Source organism: Phocoena phocoena, chromosome 4 (genome assembly GCF_963924675.1).
Source record: "Phocoena phocoena chromosome 4, mPhoPho1.1, whole genome shotgun sequence".
Lineage (NCBI taxonomy): Eukaryota > Metazoa > Chordata > Mammalia > Artiodactyla > Phocoenidae > Phocoena > Phocoena phocoena.
In genome coordinates, this window is record NC_089222.1 from 95,239,025 (window position 1) to 95,264,146 (window position 25,122).

Here is a 25,122-nt window from a genome sequence, read left to right on the forward strand (position 1 = left end):
GGAAGAAAAATGTTATAATGGAGGCATGAATAAGATACAGTTAAGTTGAGAGTCAACATGCGTATTAAACGCGAAGGAGTTCAGTGTGGGTACATATTAATATATAAAATTTTGGCTAAAAAAAATGTTAATACATAAATATTGGGGATAAAGTAGGCAAGATTTGTTGAGAACAGATTCTAGAGGATTTTTTAGAATTTGTTTTGCTTTGCCTTTTCTCATGCTTCCTTTTTGTTTTATCTCCCCTTTTTGCATAACAAAGGCTATGCAATTTTTTTTAAGGAGGTGGGTTTGGCTTTTTTTATTGTGGTAAAAAACACATAACATAAAATTTACCATCTTAACCAGTTTTAAGTGTACAGTTTGGTAATGCTTACTATATTCACATTGTTGTGAAACAGATCTCCAGGTCTTTTTTGCCTTGTATAACTGAAACTTAATATTTATTATACAGAAAATCCCCTTTCACTCCTTTCCATAGCCCCTGGCAACCACAGTTTCTACTCTTTGTTTCTATGAGTTTGACTATTTTAGGTATTTCATGTACATGGAATCATGCAGTGTTTGTTCTTCTGTGACTGACTTATTTGTCTTTAATGTAATATCCTCCAAGTTCATCCATATTGTCACATATGACAGGATGTCCTTTTTTCAAGGCTGAGTAATATTTCATTATATGTATATACCACATTTTCATTTATTTATTTATTTAAACATATTTATTAGAGTATAATTCCTTTACAGTGTTGTGTTAGTTTCTGCTGTATAACAAAGTGAATCAGCTATATGGATACATATATCCCCATATACCCTCCCTCTAGCATCTTCCCCCCACCCTCCCTAACCCATCCCTCTAGGTGGTCACAAAGCACCAAGCTGATCTCCCTGTGCTATGTGGCTGCTTCCCACTAGCTATCTATTTTACATCTGGTAGTGTATACATGTCCATGCCACTCTCTCACTTCATCCCGGTTTACCTTTCCCACTCCCTGTGTCCTCAAGTCCATTCTCCATGTCTGCATCTTTATTCCTGTCCTGCCACTAGGTTCATCAGAACCATTTTTTCTTTTTTTAGGTTCCATAAATATGTGTTAGCATACGGTATTTGTTTTTCTCTTTCTGACTTACTTCATTTTGTATGACAGACTCTAGGTCCAGCCACCTCACTACAAATAACTCAATTTCATTTCTTTTTATGGCTGAGTAATATTCCATTGTATACATGTGCCACATCTTCTTTATCCATTCATCTGTCAATGGACACTTAGGTTGCTTCCATGTTCTGACTATCGTAAATACTGCTGCAATGAACATTGCAGTACATGTTTCTTTTGGAACTGTGGTTTTCTCAGGGTATATGCCCAGTAGTGGGAGTGCTGGGTCATATGGTAGTTCTATTTTTAGTTTTTTAAGGAACCTCCATACTGTTCTCCACAGTGGCTGTATCAATTTACATTCCCACCAACAGTGCAAGAGGGTTCCCTTTTCTCCACACCCTCTCCAGTATGTATTGTTTGTAGATTTTTTTATGATGGCCATTTAAGCTCAGTAATTCTTTCTTTGACCTTTTAGGGTCTACTGATAAGTCTATCAAAGCCAGTCTTCATTGGTGTGACAATGTCTTTGATTTCTAGGACTTCCTTTTCACACTTACTTAGAGTTTCCATTTCTCTGCTTACATTATTCATTTATTCTTATCTGGTATCTATTTTTTCCATTATACCTCTTTAATATATTTATCACAATTAGTTTTAAATTTTTTATCTGCTAATTCCAAAATCCATATCATTATCTGAGTCTGGCTCTGATGATTGTGTTCTCTTCAGACTATGTTTTTCTTGCCTTTTGGCATTACCTTTTTGTTGTTAAATGTCCTGTATGTTACATCTGGTAATAGATACTGAAGTAAACAGGATTTCAGTGCAAGGATTAATTTTAATATGGCTAGGTATTGGTCTGTGTTTAGTGTTATCTATTGCTCTAGGTGCCTGTAGTGTCCTATTCTTGTCTCCCTTCTTGACTTTAGGCTTCTTTAAGAACTCTTCCTTACAGAGAATCTGTGCCTTGAAACTATTATAACATGGTACTCTTGTTGGTATGGAAGTAAGGTATAAGTGAGGAGGAAGGTTTTATAATCCTCCAATTAAAATCTCCGTCTTTTAGTGGGCCTTTGACCCTTAGAAATGTTTTTCAAGCGCTATAGCTGTTTTCCCCCAGTCCCTTACTCTCTCCCCTGGTGGCTGTATTTTCCCATCAAATGCTGATCTCTGCCGGCTGCATGTTTTTCCTTATGTGAGACAGAAGTTTAGAGGGGGCTGAAGTAGGAGGAATTTTCTTCCCTTAGGATAAGGATCTGGAAAAGCCTTCTGCCCTGGAGAAAAGGCCTTTGTTATGGAGAATGCTGTGGGCATATTTCACAATGAATTCTCTCTTCCTTTCCCCTGCTGAGCCAAGAGGGAATACTTATCACATCTCCATGAAATCTTGGTGGAGTTCCTAGAAGGAAAGTCCACAGAAGTGTGGGGACCCTGCTCAGACTGCAGCTCCCAGGAATTTCTTACTCTATGACTAGTCCACACAGCCTCCAGCAGTTCATCAAAATTAGCATTTAAATTCTCCTACAGTTTGTGTCTTCAGAAGTTTCTGTTCCAGTAAGTATATCTTGGCTGTGTCTCTCCGGATGTGCCTATCTCTCCAGATTTCTAGTCAACAGTTTTCCCTGCAACCTCAGTTCTCTGAAGCATCCAAGATTGATGACTTCCAAGAACTTTTCAGGCTAAAGCCCAAACCAGAAATCCTTATTTTTTCTTTAAAATTTAAGTATAAAAAGATTGGTAATAAAAAAAATAATAATGTATTTAAAAAATTTTTCCTATATTTATCTTTGTGTAGATTTAGAGTATACAGTTTTATGCAAACAAACAGAAATCTTGGTAAAATGTTCTAGAAAACACAACATGAACAAATAGTCATGAGATTTCCAAATAAGTCACTCAAATGCACAGAACTACTCCAGAGTTGTTTTTGGAAGCTTCTTAAAACTAATCAGCTATACAATCCATATAACCTACCTCAACCTTTAATTAAATAGTGTTTAATACTATCTGCTTCATGTCTGTACTAATTTATAACATCCTTGAAGATGAGATCTGTCAGTACATTTCATGTATCACTTAGGACATCCAAAATATTACTGAACACATCATATGCTCCATAAAATGTTGTCAAAATAGATTCAGAGATAATAAACACAAGTATTGTTTGTTGAGTGTTGGAGAAAGCACATGTATCCTCTTTATATTGCCTTTGAACCCTTATCTTAAATATGTAGTTGATTCTATTGCAATTATTTGGATGCTGTTCATTAAAACATCACAGTTTTAGCTATATCTAAGAGTCTCAGAGGGGTCTATATATAATACATTTCAGTGATGCTTTTCTTTATAACCATATGCTTGTTGTATATTGACATCATCAGTCATACTTGAATATTGATTTGCTGTATGTTTTCTGTGTAAGAAAGAGAGTTTGTCATTCATTAATTTCTTCATTTGATTACGTATATCTTTGAAGGTAATAATTTTATATGCTGAGTTAATGATTGCAATTTATTTGTATGCAGAGCTAATTGGTTTGTACAACACAAGGCTATAGAATATAAACACAAAAGATCTGCTGACTTGTTAAGTAAAATAAAAGACAGTATCTATTATCAGGTACTTGTGACACTTTCAGCTTTGATTTTTTTTTTTTTTTTTTTTTGCGGTCCACGGGCCTCTCACTGCTGTGGCCTCTTCCATTGCGGAGCACAGGCTCCGGACGCGCAGGCTCAGTGCCAATGGCTCACGGGCCCAGCCGCTACGCAGCATGTGGGCCGGGGCATGAACCCGTATCCCCCGTATCCCCCGCATCGGCAGGCAGACTCTCAACCACTGCGCCACCAGGGAAGACCGATATTTTCTCTTTTGAAAAAGAAGCGAATACATTTAATTTCTTCTTCAAAAATATTTGTTTATTCTGATTACCAAAAGTAACTAATTAATTATGAATATATGAAATCATTCTTTAAGCTTGGAAAGTGAAAGTATTATCAGTTGCACATTACAGTATACAGATCTATGTCCATGCAAATAGACATTTTTATAAATGAATCATAATAAAACAACATTTGGTATGATTAATGTATAGTTTTTAAAGAAATGAGAAAAAAAGAGCTAAAAAGAAGACCATCTGCTAGTTCAATAAATATTTGTTGAGCATTTATTATATACAAGATACTAGATTAGATGCTATGGAAATTTATAGTGATAAACCAGTCATGTACCATTACAGCAGGGAAAGAAGAGGGAAGGAAACTAGTCTTGACTTACTACCTAATAAAATAAGAAGTATTCTGTCAAAACACTTTACATAAATGATTTGTTTTCTGTTTTTGTTTACATGTAAACAAAATGGTTCCAGTAAATAAACATTCTCATAGTTGGTAGTTGATAAATATTTGCTGACTAAGTGGATTTTAAGGAAGAAAACACTTTTATCAAATACTGGCAATAGAGTTCTAGCTCTGTCTACAGGAGGGAAAATTTGCTTCCAGAAGATGTGTGAATTCTAGGAAAACATAAGAGGGGATCTGACACTTTAAATAAGCCCTAAGTGATAGGTAGGATTTACATGTCTTGATGGAGAGAAAGCCATTCTAGTAATAAGTAGACATGTGATTACTTTATGGTGATTAGTTAGACTTGCCTGAAAGGTAAGGCCCTTGGAATATTGTGTAATATTGATAAACAAGTAAGTTTTTGTCAGGATATTGAAACACTTGATTCAGCCTGAGGATTTCAATTCTAGGTTGTAGGAAAGTGAAACCCCTGGAGACTTAGAGATAAGATGAGCCATGAACACATGAACACAAATGTGTTTTTCAGGATATTGAATCTGACAGTATGTAAGAAATGAACTAAGTCAGAAAGTGACTGAAGCTGATGAGGTGAGTTGAAAAGCTATTAAAATATCCCAGGTAGGGCTTCCCTGGTGGCTCAGTGGTTGAGAGCCTGCCTGCCGATGCAGGGGACGCGGGTTCGTGCCCCGGTCTGGGAAGATCCCACATGCCGCGGAGCGGCTGGGCCCGTGAGCCATGGCTGCTGAGCCTGCGCATCCAGAGCCTGTGCTCCGCAACGGGAGAGGCCACAACAGTGAGGGGCCCGCATACCGCAAAAAAAAAAAAATATATATATATATATATATATATATATATATATATATATATGTCCCAGGTAATAGGTAACAATGACCTGAACTCTGATACCAGCATAGGAATGGAGCAGTAGGCCAAGGTAAGATAAATTATCCAACAATATATCTCATACTCCAGTCTCATTTCCATCTATCCTGCTAAAATGCATGTCAGCTCTCTTTCACACATCCTTGTGTGAAAGCAAATTTGAAGTTAATAACACCCCAACTTTCTGTCACTGTTTCTTTTTTCATTTAATTATGTGGAAATCATCTTCATTTCTCCATTTTCCTACGTTAGCAGTTGTAAAACATAATTGAATAACATTTTACAGCAACCTAAGTATATGCCACAAGCCAAACAGCACAGTTTGTAGTGATAGTGATAAAATGTAGTCTAATTTTAAATCTCCTAATACTGTGGATAGGGGAGCCTAAATTTATTCAAAAGTTTCATGGGAACACCTGTCATTTCTAAATTCATTTTGCTTTATATATTTAATGAGATTTATCAGTACAGCTAATTTACTTTTCTTTCCTAATGTTCTTATTTAAAATATCTGTGGTTAGCATCATAAAACGTCCTTGAAAGATAATACCTTGATTTAAACATGCTAAGGGGTCATCATGAACATATAACACAGACAAAGCAAATGTCAAACTCAATTTGGCAAATAGATAGAGCACATTACCCAGATACAAGAGGAATATTGTCAGACTGCACCGCTTATTAAAAATTGTCATGAGAAGATGTGTTGACTCTAACTTGATTAATGCCAATGATATATTTGTCCCATCACAGTTTCTGGATTCTTTAAGATTTCCAATACAGGCTCTAAAGGTGACAAAAGAAGAGGAAGGAACTTGAAAAGTGATCTCCCTATGAGTATTTTTGAAGTGATTCAGTAATATTTAGAAATATACTAAAATGTGGATGCCAAGCCTCTTCAAGATTTCTCATCTACCATCATTCAGCTTTTTTAATCCTATACCCTAACTTCTGGTGATGGGTGTAGTGGAGAGGTGTTGGAGAGGAAAAGAGGAATCATAAAGTTCACACATTTTGCATTTTATGTTTCCAAATTTTAAAATATTTTGCAACATTTTTTAGAAATGTCTCATCTTAAGAGGGTGGTTGAAATGCTTCAGTTGCATTCAGGGATAAAACAGTATAATTTTTTTAAAATATCAGTATATCTTGAATTTTTGAACCACTGGGATAGCACTCAGTTGAATAATTCCATGAACAAGAACTGAATTAGGAAGGTTCTGACTCTTTTACTTCTTTATAAAACAACAATATTTTGCAGGCTTCTCATTCTATTTACATAGCCAAAAAAGGAAGTGATGTTTTCTATATGCATGTGTATATTAAAACAAGATATACTGTATAGGAATGTTATGGAAGAGATCTCTACTTCAACCTAAATGGCCTCTGAGCATCTTAATAACTATGACAATAAGTATATAAAAGTACTGTGAAGTAAAGCATTATGCAGAAATATATAAATGTTTTGGTGAATTATATTTTTTCAAAGACAAAGAGGCTGTGTGAGACATATGCCCTGTTAAAACAAAATTTAAAATATCATATTTAAATTACATTAAATGTTAAGTGAAATCATCTATCCAAAAGAAGGCCAGATTTTTGGAGTATTTCTTTGCATCTACATGACTGAATTCTTTTGAAAGCTTATAATGACTATATTTACTGCGCTTCCTAGAATATGTTTACCAAGCTTTTTGTTTATTTAGTTGAACAGAAACCTCTATATCTATTCAACAATAATTCAAGGAGATTTTACATTTCATTTTTTTTATTTCCAAAATTTTTCTACCCAGTTAAGCCCCAAAATTAACTCCTGAACTCCTATTAATTTTATTTATAGGTGGAGGTAATAAAGTCAAATGGCTACAAAAGCCAGGTGATAAATAAGATGAAGGAGGTAAAGGTATTTTAGAGAAATTACAGCATAGACACAAAAAGGATAAATCCTAAACTCATGTCCAAGTGACTGTTGCCATATTATAATTCAGGACTAGTGTTACTGGATATAATGTTTGCTTGTTGTTTTCCCCAACAGAATCCAGAAATCCAAATCTTTACAAGTTAAATCTCAAGAGTTTAATTGTTTTTTTAGTCCAAACAAAACCTGTTGTGTCACTGTTGTCTTCTCTTGCATAGGCAGCCAGTTCCCCTAGAATATATAGTGAGTCACTAAAATTGCTGGGTATAAAATTCATGATTAATTAAGTAATAAGTGTTACTAGATATCCAAAATGACAGATACTCCTATTAAAGTGTGGTACCAAGGTCATTTAATTATTATTAGGAAGGCTCCATACTTTAAAAAATCATTATCAATGAGGTTATTAAAGTATTAAATCAGATTTTTCTTATCTGAAGGGTATTAAGGAATTTGGATTAAAAAAAAAAAGGGACTTCCCTGGTGGCACAGTGGTTAAGAATCTGCCTGCCAATGCAGGGGACACAGGAGTGAGCTCAGGTCCGGGAGGATCCCACATGCCACGGAGCAACTAAACCTGTGTGCCACAACTACTGAGCCTGAGCTCTAGAGCTCACGAGTCACAACTACTGAGCCCACATGCCACAACTACTGAAACCTGCACGCCTATAGTCTGTGCTTGGCAACAAGTCACCACAGTGAGAAGCCCACACACCTCAACGAAGAGTAACCCCTGCTCACTGCAATTAGAGAAAGCCCACACTCAGCAATGAAGACCCAACGCAGCCAAAAATAATAAAATAAAATAAAATAAATTAAAAAAAAAAGAAGCAGAGGAAGAATGTTGTGAGCACAATGCAAAGCTATAAAGATTCAGTCCTGCCATGGCAGTAATGATGATGTGAGACATTAGGTACTTGTGGAAAAGGGGAAAGGGAGCAAGTCTTTGCCAGGGCTCTTAGGTGGGAGACAACTGCTGGTGTTTTTATTTTGCTTCACTTTTCCTTATTTCAGTTTCACAAATATCCATCAGCTAAGCATTGTATAGCCATCATGTGTCTGACTAGATGTTAAGGACTAAAACTATAAAAGTGAACTAGCAAGGATATAACTTAGTGTTTTTTAGAGAAGCTAGGCACTAAACAAGTAATTAACACCATGGTGGGTATTGAGAAAAGAGACCTGTTGGGTTCTATCACCCTCCTATGTACTGTGGATTATTATTTGCTTTGTAGTGTGTGGTTCAATATTATTCTTGGAAACCTGTTATTACCTGTTATTACTATTTGTATGTGTATGCAAACATTTCTAGTTAAAATTAAATGAAGTATTAAATGAAGTATAGGCATTTCCACTCATAATTCTGAAAATAATACTGCTCAGAAAGACCCAGCAATCATTTAAATTCAGTTCAATGAGAACTGAAGAGAAGTCTTTACAAATTCTGGAAAACTTAATATTGTTGAAAGAGTCATATATGAATCATAAAGTATTCGCTTGGAAGCTAATGAGACTTTTTTCAAGTTATTTGGAGGGAGAGTAAGATAAATTCCCTGCCTGGTTCTGTTGTGAGTGTAGTCCTCAGCCTTTAAAACATGTTGTTATCAGATTGCTTCTCCTTTACTTTCATTTATAAGTGCTTGAACAAATGAGTCCACCACCAGAGTCTTTGGGGAATGTTTGATTTATTTGAGTTAATCTATGCCCCCAAGAAGAGGGTCAGCTAGGGAGGAGGTGGGGCAGGCAGTTAGTTCAGTTTGATTCTCTTTTCTAATACCTTACAGACCTTGCCATGGTCTAAAAGGAGCCACTGCTTCTTAAAAGAGTTCTTTGCTGTTCTAAAATGTTTACTTCCACCAGGAACTTGACGGATGCTTAGAATTTCTGCACATTATATTATTACCTTTGCTCATCCAGTCTAAATCCCTACAACCCAGGCTTGATGATGTTGAGTTGGAGCTTTCTGCTCTCCTTATAAAATGTGAGCAGCTCAGTATGATTTTCCAAAACACTCTGCTGTGCTCTGCTCTTTACTGCTCTGTGTCATTGGAGACTTTGTATCGCAGTTGGAGTTGCTTTAAATGATCACTCCTAAGGATGCCCAAGAAGAAGAATTTGTACATCCTTAGGTCTCTCAGTTTGGAGGTATACATTGTTCTTTAGGGAAACAAACAAACAAATACGGAAGAGATTCCCAACATGAAGCAAGGAGTGTGTTTTCAGTTACAGTTACTAGTTATCTTGGTCATTATTAGTTACTGGTAATAAGTAACTAATAATTAATGGCATTAATCAAGGAGTGTGTTTGCAGTTACAATTACTAGTTATCTTGGTTAAATTCTCTAATTCGTCTGAATCTTACTTTTCTTCTATGTAAAATTAAAACAATAAAATATGTTGGATTGTTGAAGTTGATGCCATTTTAAAATATGTGAAAATATTTTTACAAAAATACTGAATACATATCAGGGAATATTGAAATATTGCTATGAGTTTTTATCACCTCATTTACCATCTGATAATGAGGGCTTTGGTATTGAGCAATTGAAGAGTCCAGCTGAATACATACCCCAATAAAAAAGGTAGTAGGCATTCCAAAAGCAATCATAAGGATACTGGGATTAAATGTAATTTGTTTTCCTACATCACAGATTCAGTCCTGTGTTTACGGGATCTGACACAAGCTAGTTTAGTGTGAAAATTTTGGTGACTTTTCTTCTTCTTTTTTTTTTTTTTCGGTATGCGGGCCTCTCACTGCTGTGGCCTCTTCTGTTGCGGAGCACAGGATCCGGAGACACACAGTCTCAGTGGCCCTGGCTCACAGGCCCAGCCGCTCCAGGGCATGTGGGATCTTCCCGGACCAGGGCACGAACCCATGTCCCCTGCATCAGCAGGCGGACTCTAAACCACTGCGCCACCAGGGAAGCCCAGTGAATTTTCTTCTTAACTTTGACTCATAGGGCATTGAGAAGTATAATTCCGATGGCATTTATAAGAAGCCCTATAGACACTGAGTATCGTTTAAAATGATAGCATTGCTATCCTGCCTGAATTTTAAAATGTCAACCCACATTGTTTTCCTCAGTATACATTCAAGACCACTTGCTGCCCTTTAAAAAATAGACTGGAGCTAGAAATATTGGCAGATCTGGGTAACATATCCAACAGCAGAGCACCTCTTAGGTGATACACATTCACTTGATTGGCACCTGTTCTCTGATGACATTGTGGAGACCTTCAGGCTTTCAGATCTGCACTGCAGAGAAGCAGTCAGGGCTTCCCCAACATAAGAAACCTCTGTTGTCTCACTGTACCTTGCTTCTTCTTCAGTGCAGACTGAGACCTCACTAGGAAGTGTCTTTACAACTTCAAAGTGCATGATTCCATTCTTACACCTAGCTAACCATTTCTGAATTAATTATTGATATTTTGTCAGAGGGATATTTTTCCTCAGTGGTTTATATGGAGCAGTTCTATCCTAAATAGCATAACCATGCTCTGCTATAGACCCCCAACAGGGGGGAATGTTAGAAGTATTTCGTTTTCTACTGTGATGTCAAATCTAGCTTTGTCAATTCAACATTTTAGAAAGTGGTACAGCTTCAGTTTTCAGAGTACAAACAAAAGCTAAAAAAAAAAAAAAGAAAAAGGGAATCACTATATAATATATGAGAATTGTTTGACTGTTTTGTGGGCTTTTTTGTGAAGTATTCTTTCACTGTTTTATCTGCACCCAGTCCAGGACTCAGTGCTATGGTAGATCCAAGAAAAAGAGAGAGACAGGAAAAAAAACAGAAAGAAAGAAAGCAAGCAAGCAGATTTTGGCTTAGAAAAAGTTTATCATTTAGTAAAGAATCCACATTGTAAACATATAAAACAACTTGAGAAAAATATTAACAGATTCTGATTTTTTTTTCTGATGTTGATTCTTTTATTTTCCTTTTGCATCACTCAAAACTAGGCTTTTTGTATTATCATTCTTGAGGGTAGAGTAAAAGTAAAACAAGGAACAAAAAAGTGACATCTAGGAAATAATTGTAGAAATAACAGAGATAAGCTAAGTGTAGACAGGTGCTTCTGGTATAAATTTAATACCTTGTTAATGTACTTTTCAAAGGCTGAGCTACTGTTATGGTGCAATTATGGTCATTCACTATCTAGGTGTGTGCATGTTTGTGTGTGTGTGTTTATGTATGTGTGTGCATATGTGTGTACATTAACCTTCAACAATAAGAAATATCTTCACAACACTGAGTAATAGTCTTTGAATAACTGGTGTTTTCCTTCCCTTGGATGTGTCCAGCAGTTCAGAATAAACCCAAAATTTCAGCTGCTTGAGTACCCCAAATATCAGTTCTTCAGCAGAGAGTATCTGCATATAGAGCAAGCTCACTGCTCTCTAATTTTCAGTGACCTACACCTCCTCCTTTCTCTTTTATTTCTGATGTAGGATCTGACTAACAAATTTTATTATTGAGAAAAGGAATAAGCAATTAACTAAACATAGAGACAGTTGTCCAAATGCTATGGGAAATGATAATCATCATCTTTTGTGGCACTTAAAAGAGTAATTATTTGGATAAGTGCAACCCTGAGGTAAGGCTTTGCAGAAGCCAGTGTAAATAACCAGGGCCACAGACCAGACAGGGACCAAGCCTAAATCCATGTTCATTGTGAGTATTTTTAGCTAGGCTGCCCTCGATGAGTGTTCTGAAACTCACCTTCAGTGGCCTTGGGCAACTTCTAGTTATTCAATTGGCTGAATGGAATTTAAATAGCTGGCTAAACAAAATAAGGGTTTTTAGTATTTTGAAAGTCTATACAGGGGAGACCTTCAAGTTGGCAGAGGAGTAAGACGAGATGTGGAGATCACCTTCCTCCCCACAAATACATCAAAAATACATCTACGTGTGGAACAACTCCTACAGAACCCCTACTGAATGCTGGCAGAAGACCTCAGACTTCCCAAAAGGCAAGAAAATCCCCACGTACCTGGATAGGGCAAAAGAAAAACAGAAACAACAGAGACAAAAGAATAAGGACGGGACCTGGGCCTCTGGGAGGGAGCTGAGAAGGAGGAAAAGTTTCCACACACTAGGAAGCCGCTTCACTGGCAGAGATAGGGGACTGGCAGAGGGGGGAAACTACTGAGCCACAGAGGAGAGCACAGCAACAAGGGTGCAGAGGGCAAAGCGGAGAGATTCCCACACAGAGGATCGGTGTCGACCAGCACTCACCAGCCTGAGAAGCTTGTCTGCTCACCTGCCTGGGTGGGTGTGGGCTGGGAGCTGAGGTTCAGGCTTTGGAGATCAGATCCCAGGGAGAGGACTGGGGTTGGCTGCGTGAACACAGCCTGAAGGGGGCTAGTGCGCCACAGCTAGCTGGGAGGGAGTCTGGGAAAAAGTCTGGAGCTGCAGAAGAGGCAAGAGACCATTGTTTTAGGGTGTGCAAGGAGAGGGGATTCAGAGCTCAGCCTAAACGAGCTCCAGAGATGGGCACAAGCCACAGCTATCAGTGCAGACACCAAAGACGGGCATGAAATGCTAAGGCTGCTGCTGCAGTTACCAGGAAGCCTGTGTGCAAGCACAGGTCACTCTCCACACTTCCCCTCCCAGGATCCTGTGCAGCCCGACACTACCAGAGTCCCGTGATCCAGGGACAACTTCCCTGGAAGAACACATGGCATGCCTCAGGCTGTTGCAATGTCATGCTGGCTTCTGCTGCTGCAGGCTTGCCCTGCATCCGCATCCGTACCTCTCCCTGCCCCCGGCCTGAGTGAGCCAGAGCCCCCTAATCAGCTGTTACTTTTAACCCTGTCCTGTCTGGGCAGGGAACAGATGCCTTCAGGCGACCTACATGCAGAGGCGGGTCCAAATCCAAAGCTGAACCCCGGGAGCTGTGCAAACAAAGAAGAGAAAGGGAAATCTCTCCCAGCAGCCTCAGGAGCAGCGGATTAAATCTCTACAGTCAACTTGATGTACCCTGCATCTGTGGAATACCTGAATAGACAACAAATCATCCCAAAATTGAGGCAGTGGACTTTGAGAGCAACTGTAGAATTGGGGTTTGCTTTCTGCAACTAATTTGTTTCTTGTTTTATGTTTATCTTAGTTCAGTATTTAGAGCTTATTAACACTGGTAGATTTGTTTATTGATTTGGTTGCTCTCTTCCATTTCTTTATATATATATATTATTTTTTTTTCCTTTTTCACTTTTTGTGAGTGTGTATGTGTATGCTTCTTTGTGTGATTTTGTCTGTATAGCTTTGCTTTTACCATTTGTCCTAGGGTTCTGCCTGTCCATTTTTTTTAATATAGTTTTTAGCACTTTTTATCAATGGTGGATTGGTTTTTTGGTTTGGTTGCTCTCTGCTTTCTTTCTTTCTTTCTTTTTTGTTTTTTCTTATTTTTATTACTTTTTTATTTTTTAATTTAAAAAAATTTTTTTATTTTAAGAATATTTTAATTTAATTTTTCTTTCTTTCTTTCTTTTTTCTCTTTCTGCCATTTCTTCTGAGCCATGTGACATGACAGGGTCTTGGTACTCTGGCTGGGTTTCAGGCCTGAACCTCTGAGGTGGAAGAGCCAAGATCAGGACATTTGTCCACCAGAGACCTCCCAGCCCCATGTAATATCAAATGGCGAAAGCTCTCACAGAGATCTCCATCTCAACGCTAAGACCCAGCTCCACCCAACAACCAGCAAGCTACAGTGCTGGACACCCTATGCCAAACAAATGGCAAGACAGGAACACAACCCCATCCATTAGCAGAGAGCCTGCCTGAAATCATAATAAGTTCACAGAGACCCCAAAACACACCACTGGACTTCATCCTGCCCCAAAGAAAGACAAGATCCAGCCTCATCTACCAGAACACAGGAAGAAGTCCCCTCCACCAGGAAGCCACACAACCCACTTAACCAATTTTACCCACTGGGGGCAGACACCAAAAACAATGGGAAATGAGAACCTGCAGGTTGCAAAAAGGAGACAGTAAGTTAAGCAAAATGGGAAGACAGAAACATGAAGCAGGTGAAGGAGCAAGGTAAAAACACACCAGACCAAACAAATGAAGAGGAAATAGGCACTCTACCTGAAAAAGAATTCAGAGTAATGATAGTAAAGATTATCCCAAATCTTGGAAATAGAATGGAGAAAATACAAGAAACATTTAACAAGGACCTAGAAGAACTAAAGAGCAAACAAGCAATGATGAAGCACACAATAAATGAAATTAAAAATTCTCTAGAGGGAATCAATAGCAGAATAACTGAGGCAGAAGAATAGATAAGTGACCTGGAAGATAAAATAGTGGAAATAGCTCCCGAAGAGCAGAATAATGAAAAAAGAATGAAAGGGATTGAGGACAGTCCCAGAGACCTCTGGGACAACATTAAATGACCCAACATTTGAATTATAAGGGTCTCAGAAGAAGAGTAAAAGAAAGGAACTGAGAAAATATTTGAAGAGATTATAGTTGAAAACCTCCCTATGGGAAAGCCATGGGGAATAGCCAATCAAGTCCCGAAAGCACACAGAGTCCCATACAGGATAAATCCAAGGAGAAATAAGCCAAGAAATATATTAATCCAGCTATCAAAAATTAAATACAAAGCAAAAATATTGAAAGCAGCAAGGGAAAAGTAACAAATAAGATACAAGGGAATCCCCATAAGGTTAACAGCTAATCTTTCTGCAGAAACTCTACAAGCCAGAAGGGAGTGGCAGGATATATTTACAGTGATGAAAGGTAAAAACCTACAACCAACATTACTCAACCCAGCAAGGATCTCATTCAGATTCGACAGAGAAATTAAAAACTTTACAGACAAGCACAAGCTAGGAGAAATCAGCACCACCAAACCAGCTTTACAACAAATGCTAAAGGAACTTCTCTAGGCAGGAAACACAAGAGAAGGAAAAGACCTACAATAACAAACCCAAAACAATTAAGAAAATGGTAATAGGAACATACATATGGATAATTACCTTAAATGTAAATGAATTAAATGATCCAACCAAAAGACATAGACTGTCTGAATGGATACATAAACAAGACATATATATGCTGTCTACAAGAAACACAGTTCAGACCTAGAGACACATACAGACTGAAATTGTGGAGATGGAAAAAGATATTCCATGCAAATGGAAATCAAAAGAAAGCTGGAGTACCAATTCTCATATCAAACAAAATAGACTTTAAAATAAAGACTATTACAAGAGACAAAGAACACTACATAATGATCAAGGGATCAATCCAAGAAGAAGATATAAAAATTGTAAATATTTATGCACCCAACATACGAGCACCTCAATACCTAAGGCAAATGCTAACAGCCATAAAAGGGGAAATTGACAGTAACACAATCATAGTAGGGGACTTTAACTCTCCACTCTCACCAATGGACAGATCATCCAAAATGGAAATAAATAAGGAAACACAAGCTTTAAATGATACATTAAGCAAGATGGACTTAATTGATATTTATAGGACATTCTATCCAAAAACCACAGAATACACTTTCTTCTCAAGTGCTCATGGAACATTCTCCAGGATAGATCGTATCTTGGGTCACAAATCAAGCCTTGGTAAATTTAAGAAAATTGAAATCATATCAAGTATCTTTTCTGACCACAATGCTATGACATCAATTACAGGAAAAAATCTGTACAAAATGCAAACACATGGAGGCTAAACAGTACACTACTTAATGACCAAGAGATCATGGAGAAATCAAAGAGGAAATCAAGAAATACCTAGAAACAAATGACAATGAAAACATGACGATGAAAAACCTATGGGATGCAGCAAAAGCAGTTCTAAAAGGGAAGTTGAGAGCAATACAATCCTACCTCAAGAAACAAAAGATCTCAAATAAACAAGCTAAACTTACACCTAAAGCTATTAGAGAAAGAAGAAGAAAAAAACCCAAAGTTAGCAAAAGGAAAGAAATCATAAATATCAGATCATAAATAAATGAAAAAGAAGTGAAGGAAAGGATAGCAAAGATCAATAAAACTAAAAGCTAGTTCTTTGAGAAGATAAACAAAATTGATAAACCATTAGCTAGACTCATCAAGAAAAAAAGGGAGAAGACTCAAATCAACAGAAGTAGAAATGGAAAAGGATCAGCAACAACTTAATCTGCAGAAATACAAAGGATCATGAGAGATTCCTACAAGCAGCTATATGCCAATAAAATGGACAACCTGGAAGAAATGGACAAATTCTTAGAAAAGCTCAACCTTCTGAGACTGAACCAGGAAGAAATAGAAAATATAAACAGACCAATCACAAGCACTGAAATTGAGACTGTGATTAAAAATCTTCCAACAAACAAAAGCCCAGGACCAGATGGCTTCACAGGCGAATTCTAACTTTGAGAGAAGAGTTAAAACCTATCCCTTTCAAACTCTTCCAAAATATATCAGAGGGAGGAAAACTCCCAAACTCATTCTACAAGGCCACCATCTCACTGATACCAAAACCAGACAAAGATGTCACACAAATAGAAAACTACAGGCCAATTTCACTGATGAACATAGATGCAAAAATCCTCAATAAAATACTATCACACAGAATCCAACGGTACATTAACAGGGTCATACACCATGATCAAATGGGGTTTATTCCAGGAATGCAAGGATTCTTGAATATCTGCAAATCAGTCAATGTGATTGATTTGTTAGTAACCATATTAACAAATTGAAGGATTAAAACCATAATATCATCTCAATGGATGCAGAAAAAGCTTTCAACAAAATTCAACACCCATTTATGATAAAAACTCTCTAGAAAGTAGGCATAGAGGGAACTTACCTCAACATAATAAAGGCCATATATGACAAAACCACAGCCAACACCGTTCTCAATGGTGAAATACTGAAACCATTTCCACTAAGATAAGGAATAAGACAAGGTTGCCCACTCTCACCACTATTATGCAACATAGTTTTGGAAGTTTTAGCCACAGCAATCAGAGAAGAAAATAAATAAAAGGCATCCAAATTCGAAAAGGAGAAGTAAAACTGTCACTGTTTGCAGATGACATGACAGTGTACAAAAAGAATCCTAAAGCTGCTACCAGAAAACTAGTAGAGCTAATCAATGAATTTGTTAAAGTAGCAGGATAAAAAATTAATGCACAGAATCTCTTGCATTCTTATACAGTAATGATGAAAAATCTGAAAGAGAAATGAAGGAAACATTCCATTTACCATTGCAACAAAAAAAATAAAATACTTAGGAATAAACCTACGTAAGGAGACAAGAGACCTGTATGCAGAAATCTATAAGACCCTGATGAAAGAAATTAAAGATGATACAGATGGAGAGATATACCATGTTCTTGGATTGGAAGAATCAACATTGTGAAAACGACTATACTACCCAAAGCAGTCTACAGATTCAATGCAATCCCTATCAAACTACCAATGGCATTTATCACAGAACTAGAACAAAATATTTCACAATTTGTATGGAAACACAAAGTCACCAAATAGCCAAAGCAATCTTGAGAAAGAAAAACGGAGCTGGAAGAATCAGGGTCTCTGACTTCAGACTATACTACAAAGCTATAGTAATCAAAACAGTATGGTACTGGCACAAAAACAGAAATACAGATCAATGGAACAGGATAGAAAGCCCAGAGATAAACCCATGCACATATAGTCACCTTATCTCTGATAATGGAGGCAAGACTATACAATGGAGAAAAGACAGCCTCTTCAATAAGTGGTGGTGGGAAAACAAGACAGCTACATGTAAAGGAATGAAATTAGAACTCTCCCTAACACCATACACAAAAATAACTCAAAATGGATTAAAGACCTAAATGTAAGACCAGACACTATAAAACTCTTAGAGGAAAATATAGGCAGACACTCTATGACATAAATCACAGCAAGATCCTTTTTGACATACGTCCTTGAGAAATGGAAATAAAACTAAAATAAACAAATGGGACCTAATGAAACTTCAAAGCTTTTGCACAGCAAAGGAAACCATAAACAAGACAAAAAGACAACCCTCTGAATGGGGGAAAATATTTGGAAACAAGCAACTGTTAAAGGATTAATCTCCAAAATATACAAGCAGCTCATGCAGCTCAATATCAAAAAAAACAAACAACTGAATCCAAAAATGGGCAGAAGACTAAATAGACATTTCTCCAAAGAAGATATACAGATTGCTGGCAAACACATGAAAGGATGCTCAACATCACTAATCATTAGAGAAATGCAAATCAAAACTACAATGAGTTATTACCTCACACTGGTCAGAGTGGCCATCACCAAAAATCTGCAAACAATAAATGCTGGAGAGGGTGTGGAGAAAATGGAGCCCTCCTACCCTGTTGGTGGGAATGTAAATTGATACAGCCACTATGGAGAACAGTATGCAGGGTCCTTTAAAAACTAAAAATAGAGCTACCGTACCACCCAGCACTCTCACTACTGGGCATATACCCTGAGAAAACCTTAATTCAAAATAGTCATATACCACAATATTCATTGCAGCTCTATTTACAATAGCCAGGACATGGAAGCAACCTAAGTGTCCTTTGACAGATGAATAAAAGAAGATTGGCACATATTTACAATGGAATATTACTTAGCCACAAAAAGAAATAAAATTGAGTTATTTATAGTGAGATGGATGGACCTAGAGTGAAGTAAGTCAGAAAGAGAAAAACAAATACCTTATGCTAACACATGTATATGGAAATCCAGAAAAAAAAAAAAGGGTTCTGAAGAACCTAGGGGTAGGACAGGAAGAAAGATGCAGACCTAGAGAATGGATATGAGGATAGGGGAGTAGGAAGGGTAAGCTGGGATGAAGTGAGAGAATGGCATGGACATATATACACTATCAAATGTAAAAAAGATAGCTAGTGGGAAGCAGCCACATAGCACAGGGAGATCAACTCCGTGCTTTGTGTCCACCTAGAGGGGTAGGATAGGGAGCGTGAGAGGGAGACTCCAGAGGGAGGTGTTATAGGGATATATGTATATGTATGGCTGATTTACTTTGTTATAAAGCAGACACTAACACACCATTGTAAAACATTTATACTCCAATAAAGGTGTTTAAAAAATAAAATAAAAAAGTAAAAGAAAGTCTATACAAATAAAGTAGTCCAGTCCCAGCATGAGTTAACCCATTATTTTCCTTTCCTCTTGTTGCAATCTTTTGTTTATAGAAATTATCCTTTATCTCTTATACCCTTTCCTCTGTGACTCAGAAGGGTACAGATCAAGCAGTGTATGAATGCAGTGAAGATGAGTGGGATTTGTATCGATTTGTCTTACTATTATTTCTTAATCATAATGATTGATTTACCACTTGAATAGGAAAATGGGATTGGAGGACTGATAGTTTGGAGCTACAGAAAGAGCTAATAAAGGTGATTACAAGAGATGGAAATATCTCCATTGGGTTATAATGGTAAAAGAAGTCTAGGTTGGTAAGAATATATGAATGAGATAATGTGGTATGGTGGTGTTGGGCTGCACCCCACAGTCTTGCAATCCTTGCAACTGCCCAGTCTTGAGACCAAAGAAAGAACCCAAAGTCAGCGACAGAGACATCAACAATTTGTTGGACAGGGAATCTTACAAGTCAGCGGCAAATATCTTGGAGCTACACCTCATCATGTGTGGCAGATTGCAGGCAGGACACAGTAGCAATCTTCACTACACAAGGGAGGAAGAGGCTGTCAGTTACAGAGGACATGACATCAGAAGGCTCCGTGGTTGCAAGGGGAACTGCTAGAACAGGTCTCCCACAACTCTTTGGCTTAGCAACTGTTGCAAGGGCTGCTGTTTCCAGTTGATGACCAAATATACTGGAGCCATTTTGGTCTGAGGGCTAGAACAATCTTTAGCTGGGAGTCTGGCCTATCACACAGGTAGTTACTGATTAAGCTTTCAGCTTAGAAAGGGGAGCAATCATTCACTTAAGGTAAGGCTGAGGCAGGGCCTGGTCAGGCAGGGGATGTACAGAGAGCAAGAGAGCAGCCATCTTATAATGACTGATCAGGCTTGGACTAGAAGAAAAGGAACAGGTCTGAAAGACAGAAACCTTGAATTCCAGTCCTGGATATTTTTTACCTAGGAATTAGGTGACCTTAGGCAAAACATTCGACTTCTCGGAGACTTGCTTTCTCTTGGTTGCTAACATGTGCCCAACCAATCTCAATGATGATTTATAACAATCAGATGAGATCATGAGTGCAGTATAGTAATTTCTTCTCTGTCTATATGTATACATGCTCTCTTTATAAATAAGCTTGGAATTGCTTTGAGTAGGTAAGAATAAGGAATTTTTGCAGAGATAGATATGACTTTTTTTTAAGTAATACAGTTTCCTTCCCTTGAATCATGTGGGTAAAAGAAGCTCTGACTCTTATAAATCCAAGAAAAGTACTGTGGTCCTAGTGTTTAATTTCTCATGGCTTCAGCCTAAGTAGTTACTAGAGAAGGAAAGTTCCTTGAGACATTAGAATGTAAATTAGAAGATAAAACGTGGATATAATTTAATTTAACTAAATGTTTATGAAAGTTTGCTCTTAAAATTTAGTTTGAAAATTCACATGAACTTTTTTCTCCCCTCTTCCTAGAATACCCTTATTTAACATTGTTCACGTGATCGAGTCAACTTCCCACTGTGTATGTAGGCCATATTTCAAAGCAAGACTACAGCTTTCTGAGGCAGCTCTAGGCAAAGTTTAAAAGTACATGAATTCTTTTATGGAGACTCTTCTGTCACCCATTCCTTCCAGGCACCTATGCTCTGTGTCATTCCCATAGAATTATAGTCTTAACTTGTTATCTCCTTGTGTTTTCAGGTATCACTCTAAGATTCTTCATAGTTTAATAAATAATTATTGGAGATCGACAATTTACTGTGAGAGACCCCAGTGAATTCCCGAAGGTGAAATCTGAAGCTCAGTTATAGTAGTTAGAAAAATATTTTAGGAGCAGAAAGCCCTCTCATATAAAAAATCTCCAAACTGTATCACATATATCCTAAGCCTTCCATTTGCTAGCTCATCCTGACAGCTAGCTTGTCATTTCTTATAAACAACAAGGTATTCCATCAAGGAAATGAATATTCTTGAGATGGTTCCTTCATATAACAATAGATATTTACTGCTGACATTGATATAAATGATAAAGGAATGTTGGTGTTTAAGAACTATTATTTATTATTTAACGCAAATTGCATTTAATGTCAGACTAATATCACACACAGAAAATGCATTTCAGTTGAGATTTAATCTTATTATTTATAACACCTAGCATTTATTCTTGCCTAGTTGCTTATTTTTATAATATGGCTTCTTCCTGCCCTAAGCAAAAATGAAACTTATGTACAGAAACTAAATATCCTGATTGGATTCATGTAACGATTTTTGTCCAACAAATTCCAAAGGACCTTATCCATATTAAAGATGCCCTGACTACCAATAGAAGCCACTCTCAGTAGAAAGTCAGCTGGCTGCTCCCCTTTAAAGTAGGGTAGAGCTCTGTCTGTGACCTTGAATTCCCAACTGAGAAAATAATTATTTCAATTAATTTGCTCCTTTCCTTTTTATTCTTTTGTGGTAACTGGATGCATGAGGTGGTAGAGACTGCTTTATTTACTTGACAAAAGCTGTTTCTCTTTCATGACTTAAATATTTACTTAGGATGTCCCATCAAATAACATTTCCTCAGGCTGTGATGCATATTGTAATATATTTTTGAAAAGCTTATTTAAAAATCACATCATGGTTTCTAATTTATCATATGTTTCTGGCTAAAGAAAACCTTTGGGTGCTGACTTCTTTTGAAAATGAACACAGTTTCTGTTATAATTTCTGACAATTCATGAACTATGTAAAATTTTTATGTTATCTTTAGAGATGGAAATCTGGTTGGAGCAAGGGAGTAAAGGTTTTATCTCGAAGCTATGTTTACATGGAAAAGCACATTATTTTTGCTTAGAACATAATACAGCTCACTTTAAAAATAGCAACATTGTCTAAAGATATTTTTATTATCACTTTTCAAAAGACTATTCATGAAGCATATTATTTTATTAAAGGTAGTTCTGGCGAAAATGATCAAAACTGGGGGATACATAACTAGAGTTCTCTCTTGGTCACCCATCCCCAACTACTAATGGTTATGATTTCACTGAAACCTGTTTTGCATATCTAATTGATAATATATCTAACACAAATTGTAGTTCAGATCATTCTACACTCATCCACCATGGTTTAGCAGGTAGGAGATTTGACTCAGAAGGTATGTTGAGAAAGATCTCTTTTGAGAGAAAAGAAGTTGCTATTTTTTAAAAATATATTTGTATATGTATGTGTATTAAGTTCTTACTCTTCATTTAATAGTTCATTATGTGACACATGTGGGCATGATATAATTATATTTTTAGTTATCTGAACTATTAAGAGTGTTTTTAATTATCCAACAAATAGCCTAAGGAGATAGTTCACAGAATCTGCATATTTAAAATGGACACTATAGAGGAAAGTCAGTAAAGCCAATTTTGGGTTACTTTAAATAATATATGTAATTTAATGAAATAACAATTTGACTTGAAATTAGTATTGATTTTAGAATGATAATACAGGTGATGCTGGGCCTTCTGAATAAATTTTGCAAAGTTCTTTTCTCTTCCATTGAGTTCTTCTTTTCTAGTAAACTAATCCTTTGGCATACAGTTGATTCTCACAGTTCCAGATTCCGTATTTGTAAATTAGTCCATTTGCTAAAATTTATTTGTAATCTCAACATCAATACTTTCGAGGTCTTTTGAAAACATGCCCATATGTAGTGTTGCAAAAAATTTGAGTTGCCTACACAAGTCTGAGGTCAAATGAGGCAAAGCTCTGCCTTCTTGTGTCAACTCTCATACTACAAATAGTGTCTTTCTTGCAGTCTATTTAGTGCTACATTGTTTTTATTTTGGGCATTATGTTGGTGATTTTTCACTGTTTACAATGCCTTTACAAGTGTAATGCTGAAATGCTGTCTAGTTTTCCAAAGTTCAATAAGGCTGTGACATGCCTTAGAGTAATTACACATGTAAGATAAGCTTCCCTCAGGCAGGAGCTATAATGCTATTGGCTATGAGTTCAATGTTAATGGACCAACAATGCATTAAAATGTCTTTAAGCAGAAACACATAAGAATTAAGGTTTTGTATTGATCCGTTGACTTTGTGACCTAACAAGTACCTAACCCTATATTTTTCCTGGGGCAATGATTCAGTATTCACTAATTCAGAGTTCCAGGCAATTTCATAAACCATAACTACGCGAATAATGAGAATCACCTGTCTATGGCTTAAGCTTCTAAGCACCAGTGACTTATGTTGGCATTAGGTTGCTTTAAGCAGTGCCCTGCACAAGGCCTTTTGTAAGAGCATATTTGGCTTAATCTACCAAGGCATGTACATTTTCTATTTTTTCGAGAGAGAATATATAAAAGGACAGTCCATTTTATCTTTCACACCTCTTTACATTGATCTTCTTTTGTCTTTAAATGTTTCATCACAGGCCAGATTGTAGATATATAGTAGAAGAATGGCCTCAATCCTATAAGAAATAATTACAGTTTTACCTGGTAGAATAGCTTTTCTATTTCTGGGTTTGAACTGATCATCACCTGGGATGTTCTTGCTTCTGTTTCATGATATATTTTGAATGGTCATATCTGCATGGGGATTTTCTGCTTTATTTGAGGAATTTTTTATCAGATCATAGTTATAATGAAATAAAAGAATTTTTCACCACATGGTCAACATGATGATTATATTTATTGCTTTTTCTGTTGTTGTTTTTTTTGTTTTTTGTTTTTCCTCCCTGCATGGTACTACCCATAGCAAAAGTCTCCTATGGCTAACTTTTACCATGAAAAAGGAATGAAATATACCATCAAAAATCATGCATTTCACATAAGACTTAGCAATGAAGAGCTTATGAAATACAAACCTTAGAAACTCTTTGTTAGTTTTGCTTTGGTGAATGAATTGAACCACCATCAGAGAGAAAAATTTTGTTATTGCTACAAATGATTCGTAACTTTAGATCTGAAGGCAGATTTGTGTTTGTGGAGCTACATACGCAGTCAGATTTTATGCTTTCTTTATTGGTACCCACAGATTGGTTTGCAATTTACTGCTACCTTTGCTCTCTTGTGTTAGATATCTGGAGAGAGGAAATAAGGAGCTGGAGTCATGATTTCTTCTCTACGATTTTAGAACCAGTTTACTTATCCAATATCCTTTTGTTTGACTATAGCACCTATAAAACTGAAAAAAGAAAGATTATAGAAAAACTGCCTATATGGCCTCAACCTAAGCAGTATGTACATAATGACATCTATGTAGCTAGTAAACCAATCATTCTAACAATCATAGGACATATTCTGGTGAAACAGAAAGTTGTTAGAGTTCTCTGAACTGGCTAAGGTCTCTTTGAATGGAAACGGTTTTCTCAGTTGTTTCTAGATAAAAATTTAATGAGTTATAATTATTTATATTTCCAAATTCAGTAGTGCACTGAGCTATACTGTGTGATTTTAAAGATACTTTTTAAGGATTAGAGGTTAAGATTATATGTTTTAAAATTTTGATTTGTGAATACAAAACACTAGGGCAGAGTAGGACTGAGGTGGGAGTCCAATAGCATCTTTTTTTTTTTTAATGATTTCTTATGGATACCTCCCCAGAATGCCAATATATACAGTAGAAATGCTGACAGTTTTAAAAATTTTTTATTGTAATTCTACCTATAACCATTTTAAAAGTAAATATTCTGCTTTCTAGTTGTCTTTGGCGTTCACGGAGCACAGTGAAATAGACTCTTTTGTTGATTTCCTTTTAGGGGCAAATATGCATAGTCATCACAA